The sequence below is a fragment of the Canis lupus genome, chromosome 5 (genome assembly GCF_003254725.2).
Source record: "Canis lupus dingo isolate Sandy chromosome 5, ASM325472v2, whole genome shotgun sequence".
In the NCBI taxonomy this organism is placed as follows: Eukaryota; Metazoa; Chordata; class Mammalia; order Carnivora; family Canidae; genus Canis; species Canis lupus.
In genome coordinates this window covers 66,432,954-66,441,800 of record NC_064247.1, presented here as the reverse complement: position 1 = coordinate 66,441,800, position 8,847 = coordinate 66,432,954, and the positions used below count along the sequence as shown (strand labels likewise).

Sequence of the window (8,847 nt, the reverse complement as noted above, 5' to 3'; positions counted from 1 at the left end):
AGGCCTGGTGGGCGCGCATGCGCGTGCGTCTCCGCGGGTGGAGCGCGGGGATGGGCTTGGGGCGCGGAGGGAGGGAGGCCGGCCTGGTTCCTGGGCTGTCATTTGTTCACGGAGCGGTTCGGTGTTGCGAGCCTGTTCCCAGGGGCGCTTGTGGGGTGCTGGGGCTACCGAGGTGAAGAAGCCCCTCGCCTCTTGGAGCCCACTGACCATTGCGACGTACCCCATCTCCTCTTCTGTTTCCCCAGAGGCCGCCTCCTCCGGGAAGCCAGCCTTGATTGCTCCTTCAGGATGCGGTTCCTCTTCCCTGAGGCAGATACCCAAGTGCTCACCCCTGAGTGTGCGTCTCCGTCGGCCGTGGGCACTTTCTCATGGGCGTGGGATGGAGCCCGGCATCCGGCTCTGGACTGGGCGTGGAGGCGGCTTCCGAGTCTCTCTCCCTCTCCTCCTCCTCCTCCTCCTCCTCTCTCATAAACAAGTAAAATATTTTAAATATAAAATAAAATGTCAGGCTGCTGGAGTGGCATTCACCGCACGTGGCACGGGGACCAGCCTGGGCGCTGGCTTGATTTTACCGCGGCCTCTGGAGCTCCTAGGGGCTGAAAGCATGTGGCGTCCTGCCTCTGCTCGCCTCTATCATTCCTTCAACACATCGAGCGTGTGTCAGTATAAGGGCCGGGAGGTGGCTCGGGAGAGGGGCTCAATAGAGAGCCCAGTCTGAGCCCTCCTCTCAGGGCCCCACTCCGCCGGCCAGAAGGAGAAGGAGGCGCATTCAAGCTTTAGGGAGGTGATCGTGTCACCAGTAACCACACTCCACTGAGTAACTGCACACTGGTAGCATTGTACCTCATGCAACGGAAGCCAGCAGGAACCGGCAGCTGCTTTTCCAAATTGCATATCTGATACTTGATAAGATCCTCACTTGTGAAACAGACCAAGCATTTTACCGCCGGCTTCAAGATATGGGAGATGCGGTTCTGGGTGTTCCAACCATGTATTCCAGCTCCCACGGAACGGATCCTCTATCCTTTGCCTTTATCAGATAGAACATAATCAATGACAGTAAGAAACACTGCTACAAATGTGCCAGGCATGCCAGGCTAAGGGCCTCGGATATCATACCTGGATATAGTCCTCACAACAACTGTGGGCAGCAAACGTGACCGGCATTCTACGGGAATGCGAGGAAGCAGAGGCTCAAGACGTTAGCAAGCCTTGCCCAGAGGTGCCCAGCTGAGAAAGGGCAGCGCCTGTGCTTAATTATAAGTATTGCAGCTCCTGGTCTCAGCTCTCCATCCCTAGGTGGTATTCATGGCATTGATACGTAGAGACATTAACATTGCTTTTGTTTACGCCATGTCTTGTAGGCTTGCAAAAAGGAGTACAAAGCTTTGCTCTGGACAACAGAAGATTATAAAATAAAATCTCTCAGGGAGGTTGGTGTCTTTTCCCACTCTCAGGAGAACACAATCAATAGATCAGTGCAGAGTATTTATGCAAATGGACCTGTCCCCAGCAGTGGAAATGTGTGTGGGAGTCACTATTAGCCAGCTGTGCTCAGAGTAGCATCCAGGGTGCTAACCAACCGTCCAAGTCCCTGAGACGGACAGCCTAGTGCATCCCCCAGAGAGTAACAAGCCACTGGGGACAAACTCCCTCAGTGGCAATTTTAGAAAGCAGGTGGCATTCCCCAGGACATTCCCTCTGGTTCCTTCATTCCTGTTGCCAGATTAGAAGTGCTCCCAAAGCCCAGGCACTTAAAAGAATAAGTAGTTATGAAAGAGAGGCCCCCTGGGCAGCCTGCATGGCTCAGTCTGTTGGGTGTCTGCCTTTGGCTCAGGTCATCATCCCAAGGTCCTGGGGTCAAGCCCCACATTGGACTCCCTGCTCAGCGGGGAGTCTGCAACTGCTTTTCCCTCTCCCTCTGCCTCCCGCCCACTCATGCTCTCTCTCCCTCTCTCACTCTTTATCTTTTTTTCTTATCTTTTTTTTTATCTTATCTTTCAGATAAATAAATGAAATCTTTAAAAAAAGAAAAAGAAGAAAAGAGAGACCCTTAGAAGAAATTTGTTGGCTTTCCTGTAAAAAGATGTTCTAGAACTTTGACCTAAAGGCTTCAGACTCAATCCTATATGTAAATTTGTGCGTGGGTCACGTGAGATTTTTAAAAAATAGCCTTAATAGAACCATTTTAGATTCACAGTACAATTGAGTCAAAGGTACGGAGAGCTCCCATACACCACAGCCTCTCCCAGGCTCAACATCCCACACCACAGCAGTACCTTTGTCACCATCACCTCCAACACATCGTTATCACCATGGACTGAATGTTTGTATCCCTGCTCCATTCATATGTTGAAGCCTAACGCCCAACGTGGTGGCTTCAGTAGGTGGAATCTTTGGGAGGGGACAGGTCATGAGAGCAGAGCATCCTTAGTGCAATTTGTGCCCTTATGTAGGGGGCTCCAGAGAGCTCCCTCACCCTGCCCCTTCGGCCATGGGAGGACACAGAAAGAAGACGGGCTCCGGTGAACCAAGAAGCAGGCTCTTAACAGACACGGAATCTGCCATCACCCTTGATATTGGCCTTGACAGCCTCCAGAACTGTGAGCTATGGTGTTTTGTTGTAGCAGCCCAACCTGACTGAGGACACCAAAGTGGACCCTCAAAGTCCAGTTTACAGGAGGGGTCGCTCTCGGTGGTGGACATGCTACGGGTTTGGACAAATGTATAATGATGTGTATCAACATTAGAGTATCCCAGAGTGGTCTGTCTCACTGCCCTGAACGTCCTCTGCTGCACCTATTCACCCCCACCCCCCACCCCGAGTCCCTGGCAACCACTGACACTTTACTGCCTCCATACTTGTGCCTTTTCCAGGATGTTGTAGAGTTGGAGTCACACAGGATAGAGCCTCTCAGATCACCTTATTTCGCTTAGTCGTATGCATGAGGTTCTCCATATCTTTTCAGGGCTTGGTAGTTCTTTTCTTGGAATGTTCTGAACAACATTCCATTGTCTGGATGGACCACAGTGTACTTATCCATCACCTCCTGAAGGGCATCTTGGTGGCCCCCAGGGTCTGGCATTGATGAACAAGCTGCCAGGACACAGCGCTTAGGTTCACTTGAGGGTTTTATGGCTTGTCACAGCATTTCCTTGTGAGTTCTCACAACCCCTTCGAACCCGGCTAGGAGGAACACACAAGTAAAAAGGCAAGAGCATGAAGAGCTTGGCCATGGATCTCCAAGATCTGTGACTTTGGGTCATTAACTCCACGTCTCTGGGCTTCTGTTCCCTTTTCTTTAAAATGTGGGGAAGTGATTCCTCCATTAGCGTTGGTGAGAGGACAGAGCATACCCAGCCTGCAGCAAGCATGCTGTCATCGTCCCATAACCATCCTGTTAGGCAGACAAGAGAAGGTGTTGAGAGATCAGGTCCAATGATTCACCCGAGGTGCCGCGGTGCTGACAGCCAGACCTCTCCCCGCGTGTGCTTCTGAGACGCCAATATGTCCAGCCCCTAAACTTTACAGGTACAGGCTTAAAATATTAAATGCCACATTCTGCTTTCTGCTCCCTGCCTTCTCCCTGCATCATATGCACATATGCACACAACTCCTAAAGTGCTAAAAAGAAGAAAACCACACAAATAATTCTAGTAATAACAAAGACTGGCTCCTGAGGAGCTAGAAGGTTCCCTCCCCCCTTCAGGCATTCCTCTGTCATCTGGCTCTGCTCCTGAGTTATGTGCCTTCTCCCATCCTGGGATCGGGTGAGGCCATCTGTCAGCACCTGGCATTTCATGGGAGGTTCTATTATGGCAAGATGAAGATGCCTGAGGTGTCACAGTGATGGCTCACTATTCCTGCTGCCACCGCCCAGGCCAAGGGTGTGTCACCATGCTTTAGACTGCAACTGTCTCCTGTCTCCTAACTATATCCATTCTCTGTGTCATCCACCTTCGTCCTCCCCATCCTTCTCCTCTCCCCTTCCTCCCTCCTCTCCTCCTCCTCCCTCCTTCCTTCTTCCTCCTTCTCCCTTCTCCTTCCCCTCCGTTTTCCCTCCTCCTCCCTCCTGCTCCTCCCCTGTCTGCCCAGTTTTCCCTCCTCCCTCTTTTCTCTTCCTCCCTCCCCCTTCTTCTCCCTCCTCCTCCCCCTTCCTCCTCACCCTCCTCTGCTTGCCCTCTGAACTGCCCTCCACCCACCAGCACTCCCCCTGCATATCTTCCAGCTGTGATCTAATGGCTCCCCTTGGCACCCCCCCCCCCCAGCAGAGCACACACACTTCTCAGCTGGCTGTCCAGGCCTTGTGGGACCACCACCTTGCACACTCAGCCTCCTCTCAGCCAAAATTTGTCTCTGTCAGTTTGACTTTGCCCTTCTCTTTCCTGCTTTTGGTGGTTTTTTCCCCATCCCAGAAATGCCCCCCTGCACCCCAAATCAGCCTGGTGGCTAGCGGGAGGGAAAGGTGGAGTGCCAAGGAACTCCTCTAACAAAGCGGGGATGGACTTGAAGAGTCATTACTTCAATGCATAAAGAGGACCTGCACGGGGTCTAAACAAACGTCCTTTGGGAGCTGGACAGGCAGAGGGAGGGTGGAGTAGTGCCTGCACAGAGCTCTGGCATCCTCGGGTGAACCCAAATGCTAATTTAAAATATACACACTGTGCTGCAGTTACGCAACAGGAACAACCGGGCGCCACTTGGGTCATGTTTTAAAACGTCTCCTTGCACACGGGAACCAGCCCATTTCTTCTAAGTAAACTTACTACTATCTTCAAACAGAACAGGGAGGCAGAGGATCATGGTCATCCTCACTGAGAAGTAGCAGCAAAGACTGTTTTTTTTCGAGATATGTGGGTAGCGGCTGAAGAAGCAGTGGGAGGGGTTAATGGTTTCTGCAAGCAGGGAGGAGGGTGGTGAGAAGATGCTCTTTTGGTTTTTAAAGTCTTCTGTGCTATTGGGAATTTTAGCCACGTGGTCTATGACGCTCATTCTTCCAAAAAAACAGTATAGTTTCTTTCATATTTTGAGCTGCAAGCAATCCATTGGCACCTCTCCCGTCTGTCACAGAGCCAAGTAAAAACCTTCTCCTGTTACACTCCCTTGAATTGTGAGCTTTAATGATACATAGTTATTTGGAGCTGCATCTAATACTTAATAGATGTAGAATTGTTTAATATGCTAATAATGAAAAAGGTCTATATGTGTTTTGCCAAAATAAAAGTTTCAGCCTGTGAGCCCTTCCAAGACAGCCTTGAAGCATTCAACAATGCTTCCCCATTCCCTGGGCAGCCTCTGCCTAAAATAAGTACCAGTAAATGTTTGAATTGAATCCTGGGTTTCAACCACTAAATGGGGGATGAGGCTTGTGGTTATGGCAGGAGGGAGGGGTGTTTCTGAAGCCCCAGGTGACATCCATTCATTGAGTTTAGAGCATGGAGTCTGTGCGGAGCAGAGCAGTGGGGTGTGGCATGCAGTGGCTCCACAAGGCAGACAGGGTCCTGCCTGCTTTCTTGCTGCTTATATCTTGGCATGGGGGGTGGGCAAGGCCGACCCCAGGCTAACAGGATCATCTAACAGAGGGTGAAAATGAATCAGGATGGGGGTGCGGTGAAGGACAGGAGGAAGCAGATGGGAGGTGAGGTCTCAGAGGAGGTGGCAAGGCAGCAAGGAATTGAGGATGAGAGACCCAGGCAAAAGGAACAACATATGCAAATGCCCTGTGGATGGTTCAGGCCGGTCTGGCATTCAAAACCTCCCGTGTGGACACTCGTGTGCAAAGGCTGGGGTCCAGCAGGGGAGCATTTTTGCTTTAATGGAATTCCTAAAAGGTGAAGAGCATCCAGTACCTGCCATGGTCTGACTCCTTTGGGGGAGCTGCTCTGCGCTCCTGACGCCATTCTGTCCTTTAGAGGTCCTCCTGGGGCCTCCTTAGGTTATTGCCACCGTGGGACCCTGCCGTCACTTTGAAGCACTGCTCACAGCTGCTCCTGGACTGTGATTCCAAGTCTGGCTTATTCCCTGGGGCTCAGAACACCCATTCCAAACCTCCTCCCCTCTTTTTTCTCCCTGCCCTTGTCTACACAATCAGAGCCCTGTCTGCACCTCTCAGGGAATAGTCCGCTTTTCACAGTCTCCGATAATGAGTCTATTTACCCCACAAGGTTAATTACAGGGTTTCCAGTTGATGATATAGAAAGCTAAAATTTCAGAGACATTGAGTCATGTGTGTTCAGAAGTCATGCCTGTGTGCATACACTATTCACTGTGTATATATAGTCATGAAATTATATATCTATATGTTTCCATTTAGACTATTTTTACACATATACAGAAGTTGCTATTTTAACTTTTTATGTCTCCTCTAATTTCCAAGGTCCTGACCCTAATTCCAAAGTGATGGGCTAAGAGACCCAGTTAGATCACGTGGCAGCTGCAAGACATAGGTCAGTTATTTAAAGCCTCTGGATGGGGCTTAAACCTCACCTGTAAAGTGGTGATATTAATAGTAACTACCCCAAAAGAGGATTAAAGGAGCTGTCATGGGCAGATCATCGGGCACAGAGCTTGGCACATAGCACACACACTTTACACTTTCCTTTATACATCAGGGAGAAAAATCTTGGAAAAGTCACACATTCATTCAACAAACATTCCTGTGCACCTATTATGTGGCAAGGTATCACTTAAGGCACTGACACTGAGGAGGTAAATAAGGCAGTCACTATCCACCCAGAAAGGCAGGATGTGAGTGGCACAGGTAAAGCTGTTGTTAAGGAATGTTGGCCTGCCCAGCTACCTGTTGGGGGGGCGGGGTGGAGGGTGGGGCCATGTGACCAGCTCTGGCCAATAAATGTTTATGACAATGATTCATGGCACTGGAAGGCGGGACCACTGATGGAGAATCAGTTTGTTTTTTTTTTGTTTTTTTTTTTTTTTACATTAACAACCACAAGTGAATATGATAAAGCACATGGTTGTTGGTTATTTTTCAGAGACATCCAGAACACAGGGAGAAGGGACACCAGGACCAAGTTGGCCCCACATTAGGTCTTGCAACTCCTTCCATAGAAGGATCTTTGCTTTGGGTCACATCCTTTTTTAGATTTTCAGAGAAACAGAGAGGTTTTTCTCCCATTTTATTTTTTTTTAATTTTGAAAAATTTCAAGGGGCACCTGGGTGGCTCAGTTGGTGAAGCGTCTGCCTTCAGCTCAGGTCGTGATCCCGGGGTCCTGGGATTGAGCCCCGAGTAGGACTCCCTGCTCATCCAGGAGTCGGCTTCCCCCTCTCCCTCTGCCTGCCCCCACTCATGCTTGCTCTTTCTCTCTCTCAAATAAATAAGTAAATAAATAAAATCTTTAAAAAATTTTTTCAAACTCACAGGAAAGTTGCAAGAACAGTGCACAGTGAATGACCACACAGCACAGGCTCAGCAAGTGCTATCATTTGACATTTTAGGTGTGCCGCCCCTTCTCCATCTCCCCCATCCCACCTGCAGGGAAATCTTTTAGAAGTTGCAGGGATGATGATACCACCCCTAAACATTGTGGCATGTGCCTTCCAGAAACAGAAACGTGTTCTTGCTTGACCACATACAGTGATTGCATGCAGGAATTGTAACTTTGATACAAGATTATTATCTAATATGCACTCCAGATTCAAATTTCCCCAGGTACTCTCAAAACTGTCCTTTTAAATTTCCTCCACTCAGGATCAAGTATTGCCTTTCGTTATCATGTCCCTTTCATCTTTCGAGCAAGGACAGTCCTCTCCCCTGTAATTATGTCGTTCGTGGCACTGCCATCTGTGAACAGCACCAAGTCGACTTTAAATCCTGGGGAAGGAGGATTATTCCTGCACAGTAAAGGAGGTTCAGATAGCTTTCATCAGGGACACGCTTGTTGTCCTGGAAAAAGATCATTGCTAGGAGCTGGGTTGCAATGGATTTTGACACAGCTGCATTGATTCTGTTCCTCCCAAGGGTTCATCAGATCCCCAAGTAGATTTTGGAAGCCTGGGACTGCACTTAAATCTGGTCCCTTTCCCTAAAACCCAAGGCATCTCGTGGGTCCAGAGGGGGACGTTGAAAGGAACCCAGGACAAATGTCTTGAAAACACTGAGAGGAGACACAGTCTCCTCTCACTTGTGGCCTCATCGAATTCTGTGTTGTGTCTCCAAAGCAGAAGGAGCTTGCGGACGTGTTTAAACCTCTCCCTCTCGTTCAAGCCCATGCTATATACCACACATCCAGTGCAAACATTTTCCTGATGAATCCCCCCGGAAACCCACACCACACCTTGGGCAGAGGACAGCTAGCATCTGGAGGGACACAGAGGGACAAGCAATGTGTTCAACAACCCAGGGTGGGGTTGGGGGTTGCGGGGTTTGGGGGGATGCCTAGACTTCTAGCCACCTAAGAGGCACAGATTTTATTTGCTCAGAACCTCAGCGTATCTCCCTAGAGAGGATTTCTTGCTCCTGAGAAGTTTCAAAGACATTTCTGTTTTCCAACAGATCATGTTCTTGACACATTGCATAGCTGTGGAAAATGTTTTGCTTTTTTTTAATCGACGCGCCGCACACAGTTTATTTAGCTTCTCTCTGACTTAAGAGATTTTCCTGCCGTGCAATGCTAAAGTGCATCCATGCGGTGTCAGCACCTTCCTTGCGACGAGACCCGCCCGGTTCCTTTTTTCTTTTTCTTTTTCTTTTTCTTTTTTTTGAAGCAGTTCCCTGGTTGGCCTTCAGATGGCGCCAACACCCCAGGCCCGCGGGAGCCGCGCGTCCAGGTGCGGGAGCCCGCGGCGCCTGGGGCCAGGAGGCTGCGCGGTGGGGGGAGGACCT

The 8,847-nt window shown here is 49.7% G+C and overlaps 1 long non-coding RNA gene across 16 annotated transcripts in view; it reads left to right on the top strand.

The window, feature by feature from the left end:
* The window catches only part of LOC112646783 (uncharacterized), a 63,519-nt gene that overhangs the window by 13,199 nt on the left and 41,473 nt on the right, over positions 1-8,847 (top strand). For 4 of the 16 annotated variants that reach the window (XR_003127884.3, XR_004816039.2, XR_003127871.3 and 1 more), the window contains one exon: positions 2,005-2,140. The exons of 7 other annotated variants lie outside the window; for them this stretch is intronic. This is a non-coding gene — a long non-coding RNA (uncharacterized LOC112646783). Of the gene's footprint in view, positions 1-245; positions 264-1,364; positions 1,383-2,004; positions 2,141-8,847 lie in introns of those variants that run through there. 5 more of the 16 variants (XR_003127883.3, XR_004816038.2, XR_007410928.1 and 2 more) reach the window with 5 other exon arrangements.